Source organism: Oryzias latipes, chromosome 9, assembly GCF_053564925.1.
Source record: "Oryzias latipes strain Hd-rR chromosome 9, Olatipes_Hd-rR_3.1".
Classification (NCBI taxonomy): domain Eukaryota; kingdom Metazoa; phylum Chordata; class Actinopteri; order Beloniformes; family Adrianichthyidae; genus Oryzias; species Oryzias latipes.
In genome coordinates, this window is record NC_136245.1 from 34583943 (window position 1) to 34610903 (window position 26961).

At 44.8% G+C, this 26961-nt stretch overlaps 1 long non-coding RNA gene across 1 annotated transcript; it reads left to right on the forward strand.

The window, feature by feature from the left end:
• Window positions 1-21228: 21228 nt before the first annotated feature.
• Window positions 21229-22843, forward strand: LOC144994637 (uncharacterized). Its single transcript, XR_013658233.1, has 3 exons — window positions 21229-21328; window positions 21448-22404; window positions 22490-22843. It is a non-coding gene; the product is annotated as an uncharacterized LOC144994637 (long non-coding RNA).
• Window positions 22844-26961: the final 4118 nt, after the last annotated feature.

Sequence of the window (26961 nt, forward strand, 5' to 3'; positions counted from 1 at the left end):
AAGGAGACTTAGACCAGAATGAACGAGACAATAGGACTGATGTACTCGAGAAACGACTTAGAACAACCCTCCAAGAAAAACAAAGTGGTCATGACCAGACGACACAAAGGCCAATGCCCCCTAAAGTTAACACAGCTGATGCCAACAGAGCTCCCAATCCTGGTGAGCTGGATGGAGCAACAGCAGGAGAGTTTTCTGAAGTTTTTTACCTGGACGTAAAAAACAAAGAGACCTGCCACGCCCTTCCCAGGAGAAGGGAGACGGATAAACCAGCAAGTATCTCAAAACCAGCTCTAATGAAGCAAAGAAAGAAACTGAAGCAGTCTGACCTGAAGGAATGGAAAAAAGAATGGAAGAACTGCCAGAAAAGCTTGATGAGTGAAGAAGCAGAAACAAAATCCAGAGCAGCTGGGTGAGAAAATATTGATCAAACTAAACGGACCGCCAGAGCGACCACGGTCATGGTACAAACAAGACTTTGAGAAGTGTTTGGTCATAGAAGTCTGAGCAAAGGAGGTACAGTAACTTAAAAGAGACAAACTATGAGATCTTCACCATCTCCAAAAGTCAACTGTGACCAGAGTTCTGAACCCTGAAGAACTTTCTAGTAGCAGAAGGACCCGGACCCGGATGAAGACGGACTTTAAAAATGACAAACTAGAGAAACTCTGTTGACCCAGAAGGAAGGCCGTCAGTTTGACAGTAGAAGGATGGATACCAACCACGGAGCCACCGTGGACTCTCCACAGAACATGGACGAATGGTCCGGATGGTCGTGGGTCCGGTTGGCCTCACAAGTCTTCACCGAGGACCCCCAATGCTCAGAGTGAGAAAGTGGCTCACTGAGCGTTGAAAAGTCAAACAGGTCGATAAAAAGTTGATCAAATCTGACAAACAACCTTTCAGCTAAATTTGTTTAAAGGCTCAAACAGTTTTTCAGCAGAAAACCAGGAAGAGGGCCCCGAGGTTAGAATAGCAGGAAGTTGAAGAAATGCCTGCTCCAAAACATGAGCCAAGCGGCGTTCCAGCGGCGTTCCAGCGGCGCCACGTGAAACGTTTTGTGTCTCCACAGCGTGTGAGCGTGATGATCAGCCAGCTGCAATTTCTTCTTTTATGAGGGACGTCTTCGAGTAATTCAGTCAGGAATGTGAGATGTGTTCTCAGGATGATGCACCTGATACTAAAAAGCACTTTGCAGAGGAAGACGGATGACTCCCCGGAGACGGTTGTTCTCCTCCCCCCTCCCCCGGTGAAAGGAGACGCTCCACGGATCTCCTGATGTCCTCTCGGTGTCAAAGACGCCGTCTGGAAGAGGAGATCTGTTCTGAAGGAGCAAACATGCAGGAGGGGCAGAAACCTCCTTCAGGCTGGGGGGGTCCATGGGGGGGTCTGGATAGGGAGGTGGACATGGGGAACACAGGCCACCTCAGGATCAGGTGGACTAGGGGTGTCCCCCCCCAACATGTCTGAGTTTATTGAGGCTTTACACGTCTTTCTCTTTTGGGGGGGGGGGGGGGGGGGGGTGGTGGAACAAATGTTCTTCACTTGTCCCCCCCTCCCTGATCGCCGGGCCTTAAACCTCAAGAGAAGAAATGAGGACGAGGCAGGAACCTCAGTGAGTGAATCATTTCGAAAAACAAAGTCAAACATTTTCTTTCTGCATGTCGGCCTTTTTCCTTGGATGTTGTCTGCAAGGTTACCATAGCAACAACACATCATCGGTAGGGTAAACTAACCGGTCTCACGACGGTCTAAACCCAGCTCATGTTCCCTATGAGTGGGTGAACAATCCAACGCTTGGTGAATTCTGCCTCACAATAACATACATGATCAATCGCGTCTCCTGGTTGATGAATTTCTTTCTGGGTGGTCACATGATGGAGGAGGCGGGAAAAACTCCAACAAAACAGACCCGCTACAGAAAGAAAGCTCCCCTCTCACAGGTAGAAAGGCCAACCAATCCGTCACACAGCAGGAAGTGGGAGGAGTCAAAGGAAGCTGGTGCGCATCATCCGTCCAAAACATCTGCTACTTTTTCCTCACTCGCTGGAAGGGCAGACCATTGATCCAGTTTGATGGAGTTCTTTGGAGGCAAAAACTGGCCGCCTCCCCAGAAGCAGCTTCGTTGGTTGTTGACGGATGCGGCGTTAACCCTTTAATAACCGAGCCTCCACCGCTGATCGCAGCACGGTACCTCTTCAACAGAGAGAAGCAGCTATAGCCAGACATGCAGCATGACGGGCCGATTTACAGTAGTTGAAAGATTCTTAACATGGAGCTGAAGCTCAGATGTTAAAGGGTTAAAATGCAGCAGTTTTCTTTATGAACCAACATCCATGTAGTGTCCAGTAACCGTTTTTACCCGCTGACCTGGGTATAGTTATATATATACTGATCTAGTTTTAGACTCAAAGGTGTTTCAGCTGCAGGAAGAGATTGTTTGGCGTCTGATTGATGGCCACGCCCACCAAACAAATGTGGAATCAGCTGAGCGACAGCTGCATTTCCTAAAGGAGCGGCTGGTTTTGCTGTTGGAGCGCTTTGCTTTCATGACCTTCTGGTGCAAGTTAAACTTCTTTGTTCGAGTAGTTTAGCCCCTCCCCTTCCTGCCACCCTTCACATTACCGGTAGAACCAAACTGGAATTCTTGCTGAAATGGTTCTGACCCGGACATGTTTTACCGCTTAAACCACAAACTGAGTTCAAACTAAACACAACTCAGACCTGTGAAACACCTGGGCCTTGCCTACATTCAGTTTTCCCAGAATTCTGTTGGGTTTCATGCTGGGCATTTGGCCTCCAGTGATTTCCCCATGAAGCTCCAGGTCAGAGCTGAAGCCACCTTTGTCCTTCAGCTCTCAGGTGTGCAGCTACTTCTACAACTACCCGCCACCGAGCTGCAGGTGACACGAGGATCGGCTGGCCGTGACCGCACCGATAACGGCTCGTCCTCAGAAGGCGCGATGCATCATCCTGACACACGCTGGCGATCTTAATCTAAACGCCATCGTTCCATCAACCTCAGCACGAAGTTGAAAGCCTGGTTGACTGACAGAGGAGAGGATCTACCCGGTCTGGGTCTCCTCTTTGATCAGGTGAACAGCACCGACACCTGCATCCTCCATGTTTGGCCGCGCCCCACTGACGCTCCATCACCGCCAACCACGATGGAGCGTTATGGTCTGCCTTCAGAATAAGAGCAAACCTGAGAATTTCACACAGAAGATGAAGATTATGAGATAAAAAAGGAATCAAGGCCGGTTCAGCTGCAGATGAATGACGATGCTGGAGTCTGTAGACTGAGAGAACTTTAGTGAAGAACATTATTGTTGTGGGGCTAAAGATCAACTTTTTTCTTCCAACTGTGTGTTTGAACAAATCTTTTAGTGTTTTTTATAGTTTTAGCAGAAACAGTTTTAGATTTTCTCAAACTCATCAGAACTTTAAGAAGTTTGGGTTCTGATCAGTGTCAATGTAAAATCCTCGATTCCTCAAACTATTATGGTCTGGATTTTTTTTCAGCTCAAACTTTGTAAAAAAAAAAGTTTTTGGTTGTGAGGAAAACATGAATAACGTGATTCTTATCCGTCCCTTCATGACGGCGAGCGTTCAGACCTCTCAGGTGTTGTCACTGACAGCAGCAGGAAGTGACGGCTTGGCGTGGGGGGGTGGGTAGGGGGTGTCTGGTCTGCTGCAGAACCATAAGCGGCCAAAAGCTCCAGCTGCCTGACCTCTTCATGATCCGACCCCGGGGGGGTCATTATCAGGCGTAAAGGGGGGATCGGGTCTCAATGGCACTCCGCTGATGGCGAAGGCGGCTGGGACGCGCTGGGCTGCAAACCAAAGCGTCCGTCCGTCCGTCCGTCCGTCCGTCCATCGGTTCCTGGATGTGAGTCACCTCTGAAGGAACGCCTGGTGGTTTCTGCCTTGGCGGCTGCTCGCCATGTGGGGTCGCAGCTCCTCTCAAGATGCCCAAAAACCTGTAAGGAAGGCGGCGAAGTTTAGTTTGGGTTCTTGGTAGGTTCCTGTGTTTGTTTCACGCACGCTTCTCATGAACGGATCGCAGGTCTCGCCTGTATTTATGCAACAACCTTATTTTTCATAAACAAGCTCCGGGCCTTTCTGTGGTCAAACACGGCGGTTGTTTAATGTAAATATGGATCCAAACTTTTCAGGACTATTTTCTGTGCTGCTGTACGATGACGCGATCGAAACATTTGCTAAACTGGGATGATGTTTCTGTTCTGGTTTATGACCAGCAGCTGACGGCGCTTTAACCGTTGATGTCAATGTTCCTACAGGAAGGGTAGAATTTAGGCCTTTGGCTGCAAAATGTCTGAAAATGTTCCAACAATAAAAATAGACAAAGAGGAAGGGAAACTCTGTGGCTGAAATCTGAGGAGTCGCTGCATAGATTCAAACTACAAATGATCAAATTAATGTTGATTAAACAGGTTTTTAAAGGCCAAATTAAAAAGATGTGTCTTTAGTTTACATTTAAAGAGAAGCAGAAACTCCGGTAAGATGCATGACATCACATCAGATTCATTTTTTTCCCACAATCCTCCTTCGTTTGCAGAGGAGAATCAAAGTGACATCATCAGAAGAGACGCTCTGATGTTTCCGTGAAGGGGGGCACTTCTTTTCTGCATGCGTGTGTGTGTGTGTGTTGGCGTGCTCGTGCGTGCCAGTGTTTGCAGGAGAGTAATCAGTAACTAAAGTTAAAGGAATGCAGACGAGAGGAACAGTAAGACGCACTTTAACGTGTTTTCTTTCAACAAATGACTAAAATCAGACAAAAACACCAAAGAAGGAAACTGAGGAATGGAAAAACGGATTCCACAGTTTCTGCTCCAAATAACAGCCGTGAGCTCCTCTCTATTCATCCTGCAGCACTTTAAGCCAAAAGCGTTGAAGGAAAGTGACAGATTTGCTATTTAGTTTCATAGGTGACCCCTCCCAAAGTCACAGATTATGACAAAAACTAAATAAAGTTATTTCCAGCAGCCGAATATCATCAAAACATTTTTTAGGTTCAAAGCAGAAAAAAACTTCTCATATTTCTAGGAAACAAATATTTATGAAATTCTGAATCTTGGATTACATTTAGATTGTTGTGTTGTTTTTTTAACAAAAACTTAAAATTGACTTTGACCTTCATGCACATTTGCATTCAAACTGAAACGTCTCATTCGTTTCAATCTTTTTCATGTTTTCCCGTCCAAAAAGCAGCTGCCTCTCGGCAGGAGAGGGAAAAAACAGAAGATTTTCTTCCGTTTCACTTTTCCTTCAGATAAATATTCAAACAAATTTGTCTTTTTTTAATTCTAAATCCGATTTTCAGCTGTAAGAAAATTTTCTAGAGATTTCTGACCACGTTTAGGTTTCACATTAATTATTAAGGTTGAAAAGTAAAAAACATTTTAAAATATAATAGAATAAAATAGAAAAAGCAACTTTACCATTTTTCTTAGTTTATATCTGGATACAAACCACTTCAAAGGTCTACGTCATGCAAAATCCACATTTTGAGCTTTGAAGTAAATTATAATGTTCTTTCATCAAAAAAAGAGGGATTTTTTGATCCATTCATGCATTTGTGACATCACAAAGTGAGGAACTGCCCCTTCCAGGAGGAGTCTGCGCTGCCAACTCCGCCCCCCAGGCTAACATACACGCCCACTTTCTCCGTGGAGCTAGCGGTGATCGGCTAAACGTTTTCGTTTTCTATGGACAATATGAACGTCCGTCTTTGCAAAACTTCAGATGCTTGTTTTCGTGGAGAAACGCAGACATGCTGCTCTATGATGATGTCATGAAATGGGCGGAGCCCACACGGAGTGAAAGGCGGAGCCTTAGAGATCGAGTCGTCTTACTTCCGGGTTGGAAAAGAACTCAGGAAAACAACTAACCTAAACAAAAGTGGTTCTTTAGTGATCCAAAGGTCATATATGATCATGTATGTGAATATAGTTAATAGCATGATATAGGCTCTGTGAGTCATAAATGACGTGACCGCCTTAAGGACTCAGGAACGTCTGGGAACGTCCTTGTGGACGTTGCAGTTTGTCGCTGTAGATCCTGTATGGTTTAGGTTGGGGGGGTTCTAAAGGTCGATCAGCTGGGGGTCTGGGTAGATCACAGGGAATTCAACATAAATAAATCTGTATATTTATGTTTAAAATATACTGTTGGACAATCATCCTCTTCGCCGTGAAGTACGTCACTTGATTGACATGCGGAACTGTCAATCATGACACATGCATGTTCCCGTGTGCACGCTCCGCTGTTTTTCTTCCTCCTCGTCCTCAGAAGGTGCGTTCAGCGTCAGACTCCTGAATGTGGATGCAGCCGCTGACGGCCCTCATTTTTTCTGACTGACCCGACGACCGTCACTCAGAAAGAACCTCAAACAACGTTTGTGCTGTCGGTACCAAGTCCAAATCAACGAGCTGTTGAAGAGAACTGGACACAGTATTATCATAGTCTAATCTGACATTCATCTACATTTATTCCTAATTGATCCGTTTTCAAATCTGATTTTCATAAAGAGTCTCTGCTGTCGGCCTCTGGCGGTCAGTGTTGACCATGGCTCTCGTCTTGGTTCACGGATCGTCTGGGACACTGTCGTCGATGACAGCTGTCTTCCGTAGGTCGTTAATGTCCCGCACGCCTTCAGAGAGGCCCGTCAACAATGTAAGGACATCCCAGTTTTAGAGGTGGTCTCTTTCTCAGTGTTTTGTTTCCTGCTGCGGTGGTTGCAGCCTGCCTACTCCCCATGCACCCGGTGAGGACAGCAGACCAGGATGTACCTGACTGTCTGGGGGCTGCCCGGCTTGAGGCGGGCGGTAACTCCCACTGTGGGGAACAACCCCTGGCACTTGCTGTACGCCAATTGAGCTGTGGCTTATAACCGGTAAACTGTGCTCCCCGTGTTGTTTCCGCGCTAGCAGGGCTGCACTGTCCTCTCCAGGGTATTGCTGGAGAGAGGATGGATGCTAGCCAGGGCGATGTAATATGGAGGGCAGGCTACTGCCACGTAGCGGGACCCCTCTCCACGTTGTCGATAGATCCAAAGGAACAGCAAGGCTGCTACAGTTTGGCATCGCTGATGTCGCAGGACTTACCAGAGTGGGGCTGCAAACAGCGCCGAAACTGCCTTTGGGACTCCGAAGTCTATAGAAGTGCATAAATATGGTTACACCACGGATCAGAATACTGGATTCTGATTGGCTGCTGGGTGTGAATTAAAAAGTAGGGAAAGAAAGAAGTTCCGGTCACATAGCCTAAATGTTCTGTATCACTGCGCCGGCTTCTTTAAAACAAACTTTATCTTCATCATCTGGACAAAAACAAGTGAACTTTCTCTCTGATTCTCTGAGTCTGATTCTTTACTTAACACATCGTGATCATCAGCATAGATATGGCTTTATATCGCCGGACCTCGACTGCAGCGGTGGTCCTACGCCGCGCCACATAACAAATAGTCTGCTTTTTGTGAACAAAGCGAAAAAATGACAAGAATAAAGTTCTAAAAACTGGTTAAATATTTATGTCTTTTGTAAGTGACCATGGTCTAAGCGGGTGTGGCCGCGTTAATTCTGATAATGCACACTTCAAAGGACATTAACTCTTACATATTTTGCATTTGATAATATCTGTTTTTGTTTTTTGGAGCTCCAAAACGCTGGAAAGATGCGGTGACCTCTGACCCAGACGGTTCTTTCTGGATTTCTGGGGTTTGAGCCCACAGCTCCTCTGCAGACGCTCCACTGAAGCGTCTTCACCTCGTTTGCTTCTGACTCAACTATCCGCCCCAGAGAAGCCTCACGTTTGCAAAGCGAGGGTCCTGAGCTGACGCCACTTGGACGGCGGCGCACACACCTGTTGTTTCCTGCAGCGTGTTGGTGCACGCTCAGAAATGACACGCAGAGTTCCAGCCTATCAAACAGAGAAATGAAAAGGCTGCAGCGAGGCGCCGCGCCCCGTAGAACAACAAGAAATCAAACAGCTCAAGGGTTCTCCGTCAGCATCATTGTTGACGTGACAGCTCACTTTTCTCCAGGCAGGTGAGAGCGCCGCTGACGTGCTTCTCTGACACGTTTCATTCTCACCTGCACAAAGGCGCCAGTGAAAGACGAGGAGGAGGAGGAGGAGGATGAGGAGTCCCAGCGCTCCTTCCTCACGCCAAACCGATCCGCATCCAAGTCAATCAAGTCCCCTGAAACTGGATCTGATTTCTTGCTGAATTCCGACATTGGCCACAGATCCATATTTCAGGATTAGGCCGTCCCTCTGGGCCCGTTGTCGCCCCAGAGGCTCTTTGATTGTTTGGGTGCGTTTGTTTTGTTGAATGGGAGCCTTTGGGGCAAAGCTGGCTGTTTAAAAAAGGCTAATGGTTACGGCGGGTTGATGCTGCACTTAGCAGGCGCGATCACGTTTCGTTGTGGCGCTGAGGTGTGCAGAAGACGCCGCTTCAGATCCCCTCGGATATTTGATAGAAGCCTTAATCGTTATTTGGGGGCGAAGCGGGACAACGGCGCCTGGAAATGGCTTTTTCCTCGTTTGCATCACACGTCCAATGAGGGAGATTTCAGCAGCCGGCGTTCGTCTGCGCCCTCATCCTGTTTGATGTCTGTCTGCAGTGTCGGAGTCCCGATGGACGTCTGGTCAGACGCTCCGCCGCGGTCCCAGGGAAACCCCAACAGGCCTCCGCAGCCCGCTGAACTCCAGCTGAACTGCTTCCTAATGATTCTAACCCAGATCCATGCGGGTCCGAGCTGTGAATGAGGGCACACTGAGGAGCCCACAGGGGCCTCGTTACGCCTGCGCTCCTTCCTTAAGGAGGTCCACCTGTTCCCGCTTAAGCCTCGCCGAGGAACCGCGGACTCGCACAAGTCAGGAGGATCTGGAGCCAGCAGGCTCGCTTCATGGGTGGACTTAGCGTGTTCTCCTGCTCATGTGTGGATTTTCTCCTCACTCATTCTTCTCACAGTCCAGAAAGGCCTCACAGGTTAATGGAGTCTTTGAATTAGGTGAGCTTGTGATAGTGTGTCCTACCACAGTCGCTGGGATAGGCTCCAGCAACCCCACAACCCCCAAAGGACCTGAGCGAGTTCTGATGATGAAAAGAAGAAAGATTTATTCTTTAAATCCATTTTCTGTGACAGAAGAAATATTTGCTTGAAAGACTTTAAAGGGAAGTTTTGTCCAACTTTGTAAATGAAATGAAGTTTTTTCAGAAACCAAACCAAGAACTTTGTTTTTATTTGTCCCTTCATGTCCCAGAATTCCACTGGATGATTTCATGTTTTGCTGAACAGAAAAAGATTTTTACAGAAACTAAACTGAACTCACAGATGGATTGAAGGTAAAGGATTTTTGTTTTTTTCCTGACAGCTGGATTTAACCTCCAACACCAGCTCATCTGTGATGGGCGTTCTTTTAGCTCCACCCACTTTCTCAGACCATCCATGAAATCAAGTTTGGAGTTGGACAAATGGTCATCTGCTGCTCAGCATCAAGCGTTTCTACCAGGACAGAAACCTGCTCACTTCACCTTCGTCCTACTTTCAAACCCTCCTGATGGCGGCTCTGGGCCTCCTCCGCTCTGGCTCGCCGCCAAAGCCATCTCCATGTCGGCGGTTCTCCTGAACAAACTCAGCCCAGCTGTGCGGCCCAACCTCTGGAAAACGCAGCTCCGTGACAATTCCAGGCATGTTTGGCGGGGCTTTGGGATTCTCCTCGTCTTCCTTTGACTTATTTGAACCAAAATGAAAATAGAATCGACTGGTGTCGGCACACCTCAGCTCCCCTGTGAGCCTCCCCCTCCCTGACAGAAACACAGACCCGTCAGGAGAGGACCAGATTCTTCTCTGCTGCTTTTAGAAGATCATTTTCAGGAGAAGAACTGAAGTGAAGGCAGTACCCCTTCTTATAGTCACAAATGCACACGGAGAAGCTGCTGTGAAGCAGCAGACCGCTCCGGTGTTTGGCTCTGCACCGGATTCCCGTCAGAAAACACGGATCTGTGAATGTTCTGGGCTTTGAGCCAAAACAGCCCCGAGGACAAGTCGCGTCAGGATTCCTGCAGGGTTAGGGAGGAACCAACTCTGACACACCGCAGGGAAAAATGCTGCTGTGAAAGGCCTCAGCGGAGGGGGCGGGGCCTCTGACAGGCTCTCAGTGAGCTGAGGAATCACGGCGGCTGGGGCGGCTGCCATCAAGGCCCGCTGGACCACAGAACTTCAGGTTTCCCTCACAGGTCGGTGTCCTGAGGGGACGGCGGAGCGCGGAGGAAGAGGCGCCTCAAACTCATCTGTCCTCGCCGCCGTCGCAGCTTAAGCCTCCAAACACGTCCAAAAGAATGACAAAACATACATCATCCTCTGTTTACACACCGCAGAGAACAGCGTCCATTTCAGCAAGTGACGACCTGTGAGCCGTGGAGGGAGACGCCGCCACGTTTTAGGAGAGAAGAGGACCCAAGTCGACCTCTAATGTTCGGATTTTAGATCCCATTCACTTCAATCACAGGAGTAATGCCTTCAAACTCACATCTATTCAGTCTGGTCTGATCTGACGGGAAAAACCTGCAAAAAAACGGTTTAAACATCCAAATAACATAAACGACACGTTGAAAACAAGGAAAGTTCTGATTCAAGTATCAAATGCAACCTGTGGACTAAACGCATCATTAAGTTCCTGCTGAATAAAATAAAACCTGAAATGTTGAAAGTTCAAATGCTGAGAACGCCCCCCCCCCACACACACACACACAAACATTTTTTCTTCCCAACTTTTTTTTGTATACTTGATTTTAAAAGTGCTTTTTTGAGTTGCAGCAATTTCAATTTTACATTATTTTCATATTTTCATATTTACTCCTTGAACCTAATGATGCCATTAAACATTTTGGAAAAGTCTTTTTCCATAAATCAGTGGCTGTGATGCTGCAGAGCCTCGAGGCCGCATGGGAACTTGACATTTCTTTGTTCTTCTGTACGCTGTAAGACGTCTGCACCAACGTCCATTTCCTGTTTGGAACAGAAACTTTTCCCTTCAAACGTGGACAGAAGCGTCCCGATGGAGCTGCAGCTCCTCATGTCCGTGTGGCTGGGGTGAAGACGTCCTGGTAGCTCACGGATCACTGTGACGAGCTCAAAACAGACACCGGCTGCAGAACGCCAAATGATGCGTGGCTCCCGATTTCATGTTCTGTTTCAGTTCCAGCTGGCAGTGAAAGGAGACGCGACTCAATCAAAGGCCCCATAAAGAGGCGAGTTCTTCCTTAAGTGAAAGGAAAACTGTCACAGTGACTCAGATGTGTCTGAAGTCCTTCCCTACTCACTATATAGTCCACTATGTAGTGCACTACACGCTCAGACTCCGTATAGTGCACTATACTCCGTACTCTCCAGTACTCGTTTAAAAGTACTGGAGAAGCTACATTAAGCAATACTGAAAAAATAAACAGCACTTTATTTCATCAATCATACTTTTAAAACCTTATTGGTTAAGACACATTCATTCTAATTTTTTCTTGTACTGAAAAATATTTTCTTCTAGAAATCAGACGATGTTGACTCCCTTTCTATATTTTAATTTACCAAAATAAAAGCACTGAGTGTGTTTTGGTAAAAGCAGCTTATGAGATACAGCTTCACATCCTGATCATCAAATAAACGGAATTTTACAATTTTATCACAAAGAAAGAGGTATTAAAAATTCATGTAGAGTTTTTTCTTAGTCATACTTTAAAAGAAGAAAGAAACTGTGTTCCGGTATCACCAGACTCTTGCCGATACCCCCCCCCCATAGTGTTTCTGTGTCATGTGAACGTAGAACCCTGTTGATGCTGTTCTGCTACTGTTGACCTTTTGAATCGCCTGCTGGTCCAAAGTACCTTAAAGTTTTCTTCCTACATTTAACCCTTCTCATTGTCCAAATACTTTTCTCTTTATAAACATTATTATTAGGCGCCGACATTATTTAGATGAAACAGTCAAAGTTCTTGAGTCCTCTTTCTGAGAGTCGTTAAACCAAGCATGGTTTGTGTTTGGCCGCGATGCGCAGACGGACCCTCATATCCATCAGCCTCTGTTCATCATTAAGCTGCTGCTTCGGTCCGGTCCGGTCCGGTCCGGTCCGGCTCGGACTCCAGATGTGGGGCAGGTTGGATTATTGGGCAGCATGCTTTAACAAAGAGTGGCAGGACACCTGCAACAAAGGCCAACTACAAAGAGGCTTCATCTGACAGCACTTCCTCTCCTCACAGCCTCCACCAGGCCCCCCCGCCCCGCACCATCTTGGAAAAAGATCTCGGCGCTTTGCTCTGGGCTTCACGCCGTCCCCTGGGAGTGCTCAGCGGCGGCTCTCGCAAATTGTGGCTCAACAGTCCGAGAGTGAAGGTGGATGATGGAGGGCGCCACGCACCTGCCAGTAAATCTGCTCAAGTTTGCCTTTCATGACTCTTGAAGGGAGAAATAACGGCGGTCAGAAGGTCCAGGACGGATTTGAACCAGAAACTCATCCCAGGTGAAGCTGCATGAAGCAGCAGTTAGACTGTAGATCCATGATGCAAATGACGCCTAACATGGGGTTTTATGAATGTTTAGCAAATTATAACATGGTACAAAAATACATTTAGGATTTGGTGAAGACCGAGTCTGATATCAGGAAGAGGAAACATTTAGTAAACACGAATAAACTAAAGCAGACGACCCGAAAACCTGACACTTCACTGAAGGAGCAACAGCAACCTGAACTCAGCTGGACTGACCGGTGGCAAAAAACCGAACAGGACCGAACTGACCAACAGTGTTGCCATAGCAACAGGATAAACATTTGACATTTCTGCAGTAAGAATAAACAGACTGGTGATGGCACCACAACAAACTTCAGCTCCTCCCACTCTCCACATCCTTTTCCAGTCCTTGATGTGTTTGACACAGACATTATGATCGTGTCATCTGCATATAGTCATTTTCTGATAACCGATCCAAACCTGCAAAGCTGATGTCATCAGACATCGTGGGTGCTTCCTTTCCATCCGAGTCGTCTTTGCGTCAGTGGATTAAAGTGTCACAGAAGTGTCACGCTGTGTGTGAACAACAAGATGGAGTCAAAGTCAACAACAAGCCACTAAACAAGCGCGTGTGCTGAAATGACAAACAGGCTGCCTGTTCAGGGCCGTTCAAACAGTCACTCAATCATCGGACTCAAAGAAATAACTCCACCGCAGTGGAAGCTGCTCATTTAAATGGAGCTCTCCGATAACACAGAGAAAAGCAAACAGCTCGCTGTCAAATGTGGCTCATGTAAAGCTAATTATAACACCTGCTTTGTTTGTGCACACCTGCGGATGATAAATCTGTGCTGCGTTAGCGTCTGGGCTGTTATCAGTGAGAGTCGGGTGGATTTGATCGTGTCTTTAGTGGGAATATTTGTGTAAAAACTCAAATTCATTTTCCTGTTTAGAGACAAACTTGATGAAACTGTTTGACCAAACATACATTTTGATTTCCCCTTTAAGCTTTAGACACAGAACATACATTTAAAGAGCGTCTTTACTTATGTCAACGTTTTGTAAGTCCCAGGAAACAGAAATGTAAGTGACCCCTACATAAAAAATCCTCCCATTGCATTACAAAATAAAAACACCTTTCTGCTCAAAAATGAACCATTTTTAGACATCAGAAACATTCAGACAGCAAAGTGTATTTATTAGAGAAATGTCCTAAGTTTATAGCATAAAAAAACTGCAAGCTTTCAGGTAGAAGGAATAGCAACACCTTCTAGAGAAAGGCGACACGTATAACGCAGTGATAAACTAGAAGCGTGCTCCAACATAGAAAGGACTTAAACACATCCAGAGTTCACCAAAAGAACAACAAACCGAGACAAAACAACCAGACAACACCAACCAACAGCTCAGAAGAATCCATTCTGAACACAGAACGACATCTGCTTGAGCTTTAGTCTCCTTAGGGCGGACACGGGCCGTCTGCGGGGGAAAAACATGGTCATACCTGTACGGGACACACAGGCATGAAGTATCGCGATTGCAGACCGCTCAGTGACCCCGGTCATGCTGCGGTGACGGGTCAAAGAGAACACTGATGCAACACGGAAGGGTAAGTAAGAGAGACGTAGGGGAGACGCACAGATTTTTCATTTATCTACCTGTACAGAGACCCTGTTAGTGGTGTTCACGTGAAACGTGCACGCTCCTTACTGCAGCCTGGCTGTTAGTTTGTGTGGACATCCTACGGGCACTCACGGACCACGTGCACACCTCGTGCATGCAGCACTTTGGTCAGTAGGGAGCCAGAACTCACACCTGACCAACACCTAGTGTGGCGTAACGCCGCCGCACGCCAGCATCACCCTTACGTTATACCTGTGTAGCTTCTGTTGTCTTTAGAAATACTTCACGAAGCACTTTCACACACACAATGGTACGCTCCATTTTCAAAACGAGGGGCATTTCATAAATTCTTTTTCCAACAGATTATTCCCAAATCACCTTTAGCTCACCTTTGTCATTTTTCCCACCTGAACCTCGTCTTGTTTTTATTACAAACACATTTCTGGTCACGGACAGTGTTCGTTCATTGTGTTAAAATCAGGTGGATTGTGGGTATTACAGCCAGGTAACGATGTCCTTCACCTCAGCTGCTGTTTGATAAATGATTTGTAAACTTAGAATGAACTGAGCCGAGTCAGCAATTAATCCCAGTAAATCCCTGTAAAACAGGCGTCATGGAAGCAGAAGATTCAGCAGAGTGTTGTTCTAAAACAGAGAAAGGAAGATTCTGGTTAGGCGCTTTGGTGCGTTCCACTTTTCTCTGTTATCTTCTTTAAGGAGGAAATGTTCTGTTGGAAATCCTCTTTGAAGTGAGAACTTCCTGTTTGGTTTGCTTAGCTTTAAAAGAAGTCCTGAACTCTCAGCAGGAAAAGCTGCTTTAAAGCTGCTATTTGTTGCGACTCTGCAGGCTCATATCTTTTGAAATTATGTGGAATTTGCAAAGTAAAAGGCATGTTTTGCATTTGAAAGGACTAAACAAAACAGCTCTGAAAAAAGAGACAAAAAGAATCAAGAGATTCTTTGTGTTTGTAAATGGATGTTGGACTGTTGGAGGCGTCCAGGACCGAAGGAAGCTTCAAGCTGGAAAGAACGCCGCCGCGCCAGAGTCTGAGCAAAGCCTTTGGGTTTCAAGGTGAGTGGAAGCCACAACCACTAATCCTTTCACTGACAAATGACTGCGGCTCAGCCCTTTCCTGGCTCAGTGAATCTAAAGGGGGCGGCGGCTTCAACCGCACAGCTAATTTTATTTGCTTATTTGGTCGCCATTTCCATCCGTGAAGCCTGGGCACATCCATTCTGCAGATGGACGGAGAGGAGACGACTTTTGAGGAGGAAGCAGACATGAAAGTGACTTCAGCTTTGTTCATTGATCTGAGCTACAGCCCATTCAAATGATGCTTTGAACGCGTTACAGCTTCATCCAAGTGTCATTGTGCATCCATGGGACAACATCGGTCATTTCCTTAAATCCTGTTACTTCAACCAGAATCCACGTCATAAAGACGACATTTATCCATCCAAAAACAAAAAACAAACTTTTCTAAAGTCAAATATTTTGAGTTTGGGTTAAAAACAAAGAGAACCAAGAAAAGAAAAAAGTATTTGTACGGAAGTCGGCGCCTCCCGTCCGCCCGTTACGCTGCTAAAGCCATAACATTAAAGGTTTAATGTTATCACTTTTGTTTCTGGGTTTCAAGGCAGAGTAAACAGACAAAGGGTTCCCAGCCTGCTGTTTAGTTAGAAAAACTGTTTTTATTAATCCACCTTTATAAAACTTTCTGCAAACATGAAAAACGTGAACGTTGTCAAAACAACAACTGTCCGTCAATCAGCATTTCAAAATGAAAACAAAACCGTTTCTGATGACAACATGATGTAAATGAAGCTCGACTAAACGTGTGCCTCATTTGCCTGCACTCCCTTTGGAAGTCCACAATTCCATCAGAAGACTGGACACGTTTTTCCTGTAAACAGTGCCAGCAGTGCTGCCATGGCCAGAATGTGGGTCATCTGGGCCCCTGGGTAACAAGAGCCACTGCAGTCAAAGGATGAGGGCCAATCCCCACACAGACCTGACCAAGTGTTCAGGGTGGGGGAGCTGGCAAAGCTGTAAACGCACCCGGGTCCTCTGGTTATGCTTTTGCTCAGTCAAAGATGATAGTTTCCTGGCACACTTTGGGCGCCTGGGTATTATTAAGCATGGTTCCAACGCCAAAGCCTACCTGAGTGTTGTTGCTGACCACAGTGGACCATCTTCTGATGCTACTTCCAGCAGGATAAGGCTCCATGTCATCAGGCTGGAATCATCTCAGACTGGTTTCTAGAACATGACAATGAGTTCTCTGGACTCAAACGTTCTCCACAGTCACCAGAACCAAACAGAGAACCTTTGGGATGTGGTGGAACAGGAATCATGGATGTTCAGCAGCAACTGAGTGATGCTGTCATGTCAACATGGACCAAAGTCTGAGGAATTTTTCCAGAACCTTATTGAAGCGATGCCACCAAGGATTAGGCGGTTCTGAAGGCAAAAGGGGGTCCAACCCGGTACTAGCAAGGCGTACCTAATAAAGTAAGAGTACAGTGATCCCTGGCTACATTATGGTTCACCTTTTGCTGTCTGTGGGCAGTTTTTGCCTGCCTTTTTCTGACTGTACAGCACATTGTGCTCCCTGTCCTGATTGATCTAAACCCCTTGAGAAAGGTTGGACACTTCCATTCTACAGTTGCTCTGGGCAAAAGGTGTCAAGGTTTGTGTGGGATTACTCTGGAACCAGCGGCTCAGCCACCAAATGTTGAAGTTCACCCTGATGGACAAGAGGGTTGTATTCCTCTGCGTTTGGGCGGGGCATATGTCTCAGACTGTGGTTTTGGCCTATGGACCAAACAGCAGTCCCCCAGTAACGGGGTACTGGAAAGTGCCCCAACAGGTTAATTGTTGTCCTTCTGGGGAATTTCAAAGCCTATTTTGGCAACAATGGTGGCCTGGAAAAAAATGCCTTCTCTGATATGAACCCAAGCATTGTTGTTGTTGGACTTCTATACTTTCACAGTTTGTCCACAACAAGCAGTGTTTGAACACAGCGATGGTCATCGGTGCATGTAGCACCAGGACACCCGAAGCAGGAGGTCAACGATGGACTTTGTATTCATTCCAGCTGACCTTCGGCCGTCTGAGCCGTCCACCGACCACTATCTGGTGGAGAGTTAGATTCACTGGTGGAGAAGAAGACTTGGACACAAAAATACGGTGAAGGTTTTCTGGCTGAGCCCTCCATCAGGAAGGTCTTCAACTCCCACATCAGGGAGAACCTCAAACAAGTACTGACAGGCTGGGAATGGCCCGTGTTCTCCACCTCTGTCGTCTCTGGGGGACATCCCTGAAGCTGGTGGAAGTAAGGGATGCCGTCAAGCTGAAGAAGTAGTCTCACCGAGCCGTTCTAGTCTGTTAGTCTCTCAAATAACCAGTCCAAGCAGTCCAAACAAGAGCTTGACCGGGCTGTTGTGGAGTAAGAAAATGTTAGAGGAGTTTGGTGAGGCCACGGGAAAAGACCATCGGTCGGCTTTGAAGAGATTCTGGCAAACCATTCGGCACCAAAGGAGGGTTATCAGCGTCTCAGAGTCCCCACAGACCAACTGGAGGAAAATTGTTCACTGCAAGATGCTTTTCCAAAAGTATTCATAAACGTGACGCTTCTGACATGAATGTGTATGTGGGAGGAGCTACCGCCAAAAGGTTTACCAAATGAACAGATCCAGGTTGTCCTGGTTTTATTTTTCTCACCAGATTTTAACACTTTGGTTCACTTCTCTTTGAGATAGTTCACTATTCATTAGTTAAAATCCTGACATTTAAAACATCAGTTTCAATTAAACAGCAGCTCAGTTGAAGACACCCTGCAGGCATGTAAACAAGTCATTAAGTAATGCCAGTTATTTTCCTGATGAAAACAAACATCTCCGTCTGATTAGATCCTGTTCTCAATGTCTGGTGCGTCGTGGGCGGAGCCTCTCTGGACTGATGGGTTTTGAGACTCGTAATGAGGTTTGCTGTATTAAACGCAGTTTTGCCTTTACCCCCCTCAAAAATAATCTATATTTTAAAGAAATTAATCTTACAATTTTAAATTTAACTTAAAAGCAAAATCAGTTCCATTTTAAATTGCTACGTTTTTTTTGATAAAACAATTCACATGTAAAGGCAGTTTATAACCAAGACGCCATTCTGACCGGCATTTTGAAAATAACATTTTCATTTTCTTAAAACTTTATTTTAAGAAGAATTATGAATTGGATTTCTGATTTCATGCTAAGTTGCAAAAGGTATTTTTTTAAATCAAATTGAAAATTGAATTGCTACTTGAGAGTAAAAAAAGAATTTAAGGTTGATAAAACTTCACAGCATAACTAATTGAATGAAGGCAGCATTATGTCAAATAGCAGTTTTGCTCTCATCTGTATTGTTTATTTAAATAAATAAAAATGAATTGCTCAGAGTGCGTTATTCCTCAGAGCTGTTGGCATTTGCTGATAAAGAAATCTGCATTCTGTTCACTTTGTGATGGAGATTTTGTATTTATTTATTTAAGGGACAATGCATACAACAAACAGTGTAGAATACTCTAAAAGTAATGAGACACTGTAAATATGCAGTAGTAATATTTTTAAAGCAGAAGCTCGAAAATGTGTGTAAGACGCACAGGAAGTAGTTTTTAGTAACAGGCACTGTTCCAACTCATCTTTAAATCATAAATCCTTCATGGAGGGGACTTCCTCCCTGCAACCCCGAGCTTCTGACCTCAGGTGCATCTGAAGCTGCAGAGCTTCCGTTTCAGCTGCAGGAACTACAGGTCACTGCTGCCACCTGCTGGTTACTTTCTGAACTGCATGAAAGACCACAAACTAAGATAAAAATTTTTCTGTTTCAAAATAAAAATCCTAAGAAACCTGACTGAGTCACAGAAATGGTTTTATAAAACTTTAAGGATTTAGGAGATCCCAATTAGTTCACTTGTAGTTTGTAAATCTCGATTGGAATAATTTTTTAGGATTATTTAGTGCAACTTTCCTGAAATAGAAAACAAATGGGGCCCACATTTTTAGAATGTTTTTCCTAAAAACAACCACAGGTGAAGTTATACAGTTTGAGGACTAATAACTTCAGAATGTTCTACTCAACTGTCAACATCCTCCATGTTGTGTTGCGTGTGAAACAGCATTTATTCTCTATGCAAGCATCAGTGATTCAGCAGAAACTTTAGAGGAATTTCAACTCCGGTTAAAACTTTTCCTGGATGTATGAGAGCAACAGTTTCATAAAGGAGGGAATTTGAGGAAAATAAGTATGATCATGTCAATATTTTAACCTCATACAGTCAAAAATAGAATTTAAATGAATTTGGTTTTTTAGAATTTTAATCTTTCAGTATTTAATTAAAAAAAACATTTTTAAAAATACAAATGAATTTTTGGGGATTTTCAGTTTTTTTATCTGAAGATTTCAACTTTCAGCCACTGAAAATTGAATGAGACAGAAAATGAGAACAAAAGAATTGAGCAATAAAATGTTTCAAATCAAATTTTCAAAAGAGACTTAAAACAATATGAAGAATAAAAACATGTTTTTTTTTAATCCTGAGCAGATGTAATGAATATTTAGTCACCAGACAATGAAGTCATTATAAACTGACCTGGGACCAGTGTAAGGACTGGAGAGCAGGTCTGATGAGGGTCAGCCGTTTGGGATCAGGCTAAATCCTGAATCTTTCCTAAAGTACAGATAGAAAACAGTTGCAGCGTCTAGAGACACAAATCCAGTTCTCTAATTCTGAGATTGGTTTCACAGACACGACGTCCCCATAGATTGTTTTTTTTACAGTTGATCGACGGCCGGAAAGATGCAGGTCTCTGATTCTGTTCAGGATCTGCTGAGCTGAAAAGTTTGGATCCTAAGAAACAAAGAATGTTAACAACAGCAGCTGCTGGAAGCCTTCATGCTAAAACCTGCAGGACGACTTTCAGTTATTTTTTAGCTTTTCCATTTAGGATTTCTTTTTTTTTTGTTATAAATTCTTTTAAAGATAATTCTGATTTTCTAATGTACTTCATTTCAGCTGCTGCCTTCAGGGACCCCACAGGGATTTACCGTTTCATGTTTTACGTCGGATACTCACCCGACAACCCTCTGCATTTATCCGGACTTGGGACCGGCGCATGGAAGCACTGGACGCTGCTCCATGTGGTTGCATTACCTAAACTAATCTATTTTTAATCATACTGGCACACACGTGTTTAACGTTATAACACCCGGTAACATTAAGTTAAATATTGACATTTTATTACATTTATTGTGAGTTTTCTAGCTATATTCATTATGTTTTAAGACAGTATCTACATAAACTGTACTGTTTTTTATTTAATACTTCAGTTTTTTAGAGTTTGTGAACTCAAAACATTTAAACCCACTGGTACTTCAGTGATTACTTCTGACATTTAAATTATTTGGCACATTTCCACTTCCTGCAGTTCCTAACCTTCAGTTTTTACAAACATTTTTGTAGAACAAGTTTTCCTGATGATGCTTCAGAAAACGTCCTCCACAGACAAATGATCACATGCAGCAGGGATCCGGATCTCATCCCCGCCGTTCCAGCAGGTCCAAAGAAGACAAACTACTTATTGAGAGTCTGTGAGGAGTGTGGATGATATTCTGTAACCGTTCTTTTAAATAAGCGTCAGCTTCTCCAGATGGACAGACGCAGCCTTTGTCGGGTTTGGTTTGAATCCGTGCTGCGGATAAACCTCCTTCAGACGCGTCAGATGGTCATGCAGCTGCTAAAGGGAACAGAAGAGCCCCGTTCACCTCATCCATTGTTTAAGACAGGTCTGTTATGGTTGCATTTGTTATCCTTTTCCAGCCCTGATCTATGATCCAACCAGGGGAATTGGATCATCCGTTTGTGTCTGAGATCAGAAGAGGGATACCCGTCCACCATCACTGCCTTGTCCTCCAGATTCCTGGTAGTATTGACACTTTTCCCATTGGAACAGTTCTGTTCATGTTTGTGAAAATTTCCCCGCAGACAGAATAAAAAGTTCTTCTGTCTGGACCTCAACCGACAAGAACTTCTTTAGATTTTAGTGCTGTGCCCCCCCCCTTCAAAAGGTTGAAGAAATCCAAACTTCAAGAAATAAAAATTTGCTGGAAGATCCAAACTTCATCATCTGAACCTCCTTTAGGTAAATGTTTATCCAGAAAAACACACTTTAGGATATAAAACCATCTCAATCCCATTCCAGATGTTATTTTCATAAAACCACGGCTGAGAAATTTAAATTAAAAGATGTTCTGCCATCAGTTTGTTCCACAGAGAAGAACATGTCAGGAAATTGGTGACAAGTGGATTTTTGTTTAAATCCAAACCAGCTGTGGAACGGCAGGAGCTTCCCTTTGGACTAGAGGTTCTCCCCCCAACTCAGTCCCCCAAGAACAAAGAATGAGAACATTTCTGCATTTTGACCAGAAAACACAGATTCAGGTCCTTCCACAGAATCCCTGTGGAAGGACACTGTTGTAACTGCTGTAGAGACGGTTTTGGTTCTGGACCACACCAACAGAACCTTCAACCCGTCAAACCAACCTTTACAGAGATGTTTTAAAGTTTAGATGGAACCCAGAAAACTGTCCCGACAGACCACACAGCATCACTGAATCCAGTGAAAAACATCAAACGTTTGTAGAAAAGCCCGTTTTTAAGTCGGGGAGTCATTTAGTCCAGTCACATCAGAGTCTGATCGACTCCACGGCGCCTCCTGCAGGTTCTTCAGCTCATGAATTCGTGCAGAAACCTGTTGGTGAAAACTCCTTTAAAACCAGAGGCAGTTTTTTCTGCCCCCAGAGGGCAAAGGGTTAGAGAAGCAAAGATGTGAAACGTCTGAACATCAGGAAGCCAAACACTGGAACACGCTTCTTTCCACATGCTTCTAGTAAACGTGTTCAGCAGGAGTTCAGACATGCATGAAAACTCTGGAAACCATCTCTAGAAAACACCCGTGGTGCTTCTGAGGTGGAGGACTTTGAAAACCCTTCATGTTCAACCAGATCAATGAGCCTCATGACTGACCAGAGCATCAATGAACCACCAACCATCAATATGATCAACAGTTTTTCATCCAGGTGGACTGGAGTGCCACGCTGGAGTCGGTAACAAAAAGAAAAGAGGGTTAGAAGTTTGAAGCGTTTTGTCGTAATATAAATGAGTGAGAAGAGGGTTAGGGTTAGTAAAGAGATTCATCCCGAACACACCTGGAATCAGGTAAGAGATGCACCTCTTACCTCCCTTTAGACAAAGACCGACATCAAAGCATCAACACTGTAACCATTTTTGTTTTAATATGAAGGTTTTGGTTGAAATTGGCTCCAGACCAGCTCCTCCTGTGTTCAAACTCCCACCATGCAAACCACATTCAGAAGGATGTTCCAGCTGGAGCAGAGCCTTCTAGAAGAACCGACCCATTTGGAACCCAGTTTGTTCAATAACCAGGATGAGATGTTGGTGAACCTCGGATCCATGGACTATACAAACCTGTGTTTTCCACAGACATAATCCAGAAACCTGGAGGCTGTAGAGGAGGAATCCTGATCCAATCAGAGGCAGGATGAAGAAAAAGACCGATTTAAGGGTTCACCAGGACAAACGGTAGAGACCAGACAGCCTCCATGTCCAGTTACAGGGTCAGGTTTATGAGGCAACATTTAGGAGGAATTCTGTTCATTCATGGGATGTTGAAGATATTCTAAACAGGTTAGAGGTCACTGCAAAATATACACTTAAAAAAAAAAGCACAAAGTCAGGCAAAGATATCAAACTTTCACTTGTTGGGACATGTTTGTCAGTTCAACCTGAACTTCCTGTGAATTTTTATTCAGTTTTCAGACTCAAACCCAAACAGAGTCCTGTTGCATCACAGGGCCTGGTACCTCCAGAGTCCAGAGCTTCTGTTTTGTAAATTACCCACCTTCTGTTTTAAAGACTTTTCAATCAACCATTTAGCAGATATCCCATAATGAGTCACTTCTACTCCACATGGATCCAAATCAAACTAATTGTTTTCAGTTCAGTTCATTTGTCCCGACAGGTCACCTGAACTCAAACCCGTTCATCCTCTCAGGTGTGTCGTCTGAGTACAGGATGGGTATAAACTTAACTGGAAACTCCAAATCCCAGAGTTCTCTCTGAACATGGTCTTTAGGTTGGTATGTCAGGAACTGCTTCGCTTCCAGTCCCATTCCACGCATGTCAAAAAGAAAAGTGTCCAGAAACTATTTTAGAGATTTGGCTTCAGCTCAGTCAAGTCCAAACTGTAATGCTCTGTAGCATCTTCAGTCTTATGTACATATGTTCTCCCCACTCCTCCATTGGTCTCTGGAACATGTGCGTTCTCTGTAAAGAGTATCCGTTCAGAACCTGTACCATTTCTCAAGCAGCTGCAGTTGCCCAAATCCTTTAAATACATTGGATTTGCTGAAAAGTCTTACATCTCTTTAAGGTTTGGCACCAGTTTAGGATTCTTCAACTTTCTGCCAGAGTCCAGGTTCTGCTTCAGGTTGATGCAGTGGATCCTTCAGAGGCTGCAACAGGCTTCATGCAGCTCAGATTCAGATGATGGAGTCAGTTCACGGACAAAGTTCCTCCCAGGAACAGAAACTCCAGGTGTTTTTCCTTTTGCTGAACACTTCAGTGACGGGTTTTCCAGATGTGGTTGAACTTTCATGATTAGTTAACCTCAATCAGGTTTCTAGTCTTTGTTCAAACTGTCCCGTTGGCTCTTAATGGTACAGTCCAATCCAAACCAATACTGGAATTCCATCCACAGTTCCAATAACTTTCAAAGCTTGTTCCTGCTTTGTAACACGTTTGTATTTGACGTTTCCATGAAGTGAACATCGTCTGTGTGCGACGGTTTAGTTCCAAATCTTTACATTCAGTGTCCTGTAAGGTCAGTTTGTCTCCATGCGTCTGCCTGCCTCCGATTGACTGTTCAAGTCCCATCTCTGTCAGCGTTCTGGTGGGAGAGTGGATGAGCTGCAGAAATCTTCCACTAAAGAGAACTCAGAGTTTCTTTTAATCTGCAGAACACAGAAGCTTCTCCTCCTGGGTTCGGTTTCAGGTCCAAAGTTCTCTGGAAGCTGCTTCATGTTCGTTTACAGACTGATGTCCTAAAGACTCTCAGCTCTTTAAACCACTAAAGTTCAGAGGTCATGTTAGACCCTCTGCAGGGAGGCCTCCCTTCTCATGACAATACTTTAAACCTGAACCAAAAAACATTTAGAAAGGAGTTTACTTAAGCATACTAAAGACTAAATATTTAATTTTAAATTCTTTTTCTTCACATTTAATATTTAGGCTAATTTTAGGTTTGTTACTGTACAAGTCCTGCTTTTTGGATGAGTTTAAGTTTACTGAATTATTTAAAGTTAATGTTTTAAAATTGTAGAGACCAAGAGATGGTTAGGAAAGGGAAAGGGTAGAAAAGCAGCGCATAGGAAAGCTGGACGGGCATGAAATGATTTAGAGAAACATGATCCAGAACAGAGAAAAGATCTCTGCAGGTGGAAAGGAAAAAAAACCTGGAAAGGAGAGCAGAAGAATCAGCTTAAGGCGTCAAAAGATTCAGACAAAGAAAAGCATCTACAAGAACCAGACAGACAAAAGATCCAGAATTTAGAAGAGAACCAAAGCAAACCCAGACGGGTCCAACACAAAAGACCAGAGAAACACCAAGCGTGTTTAGATGAAAGATCCAAAGATGAAAGAGAGATCAGAAGATGTAGATTCAGGACCAGAACAGAGGAGACCCAGACATGCATCCATGCAGCACCAACACAGGTGGATGTGGCAGACGCGGTCGGCATGCAGTCCTCCCTGATCTACAGCTCCCTGGTTGTGGGCTAGGCTTTCACAATCACGGACACGACCGCACCAACAGAACCACAAGAACCAAACCGTCAGACCAGCATTAGGAACAAGTCAGGGTCCAATGACCCACCATCATAAAAACCATAATCACAACCAAACACTTTCCGAGTCCAAACCAGACAGAACCAGCACAATAAAACGGCTCAACCACGGCGGGAAGGCCGGGCGCCATAACAAAAGAAAAAAAACTGGGTCTTACCTTTCGTAGCACCACCTGAAAAATAATGCACAAACTGATCCAACCACAGAAAAAGGAAAGGACAGAATCTCTGACAAACCTCCAGAACTTCACTGATGCAGCTCCAGCCCAACAACCACAACCCTACTGGTCAGAAGAGCTTCAAACTACAGACCTGCAGGAACAGAACGGGCCTGAAGATCTGATCCTGACCAGACTGGACTCAAAGCTGAGAGCAGACTGTAAGCTGACGCTGAACCTCCACTTTAACCTGACAGACGGACAGGAAACGGCATTGAAGGTGACTTTAGCACAGATGAGGAGGAGCTTAGAGGACCAGGATCCAAGAGGGCAGATCCTACCGCAGGAGGGGAAGACACCCGACACGGGAAAATGCAGTTCAACGGCGCAAAAACGGACGCAAACGAAATAAACAGACAAGAGGCACGGCAGCCAAAGGGAAAGGAAGTGTAGCACGGCGGCCACAAAAGAGGCGGCACGGCGCCAGAAGGTCATAGAGCAGCGGCACGGCGCCAGAAGGTCACAGCGCAGCGGCACGGCGCCCTTTAAGGACAGAAACAGCAGGTAAGACCCAGATGGTACGTACCTTTTTTAGGATCTCCATGCAATGAAATGTGGGTGTGTGCATTAAAACCAGTGTCTCACGTACCTTTGTGAAGATCAGGGTGTAAATGAAATCTCAAAAATGTCGAAAATGTAAAACGACGGAAGCGAGCGCGCAGATGGATGAGGCTGGTCCACGCGAGGAAAATTCAGGAATTTAAAAATAAATCTTCCTGTTCCAGTTCGTTTCATATTCGACGGCCGCAAAGTTTTTTTTATTTGTTAAGAAACTCCATGAAAGGTCAGAAGGAAACAAAGTAGTTTCAGAAGCAGATCTGGAAAAGGTTATTGCTTCCAAATACATTGCAGCAGGAAAGGTCCTGAGACCACAAGCTCCATCCTCACTGTGAGCAATGAACAGCAGAGCTGGAAACATCCCATAAACCTAAAGGACGTCACCTTCAATGCAGCTTAGAGACGGAGGAAAAGAGCGGCGCGGCGGCCAGACAAGGAAACCAAGGACTTACCGGCTGAAGATCTTCCTGAGGAGAAAAAGAAAAAAAAAGGTTCATTAGAAGTTATTTATGACAAACAGAAATGTTGTTTTCTAAGAGTTCTGTCTAAAGACATTTAGAGTCAAAGCGCCGACATCCCACTGCTGGCAGAACAGCTAAGACTCAGTGGCAGAGCTGCTCTTCCAGAGTCTCCATGGTCGGCGTCTTTCAGGGTTTAACTGAACGTGGTGTTTAAACAGTTACCTCTCTGTTGAAGTCTTTGTGCTTGAGGCCCACCTGTCATTCTCCTGGACAGGTGCTGTCCTTTGCATGAATTCTGGGGAGGGAAAGAAAAGAAATCAGCCACAGTTACAGTCCGCTTCAGCCACATCCGGTACCGGCCCGCGGGTCACTGCCGCCCGGGTCACTTGGTACCGGGCTGCAGACAAAAACCAAGTCTGCTCTGCACACTATGCAACTTAATGTTAAAGGATGCTACAAAATAAAGTTCCATTTACATTGGATTCAGGTTTGTCATTACTCATCTATGTAGTAAATATCAGATTTGATGGTATAATTTTAGTTTGTAGTATTTATTCACTAAAACCTAAAGTTCCACTCCGATCGTCCTGATGCCGTTTTTATGGACTTAGTTTC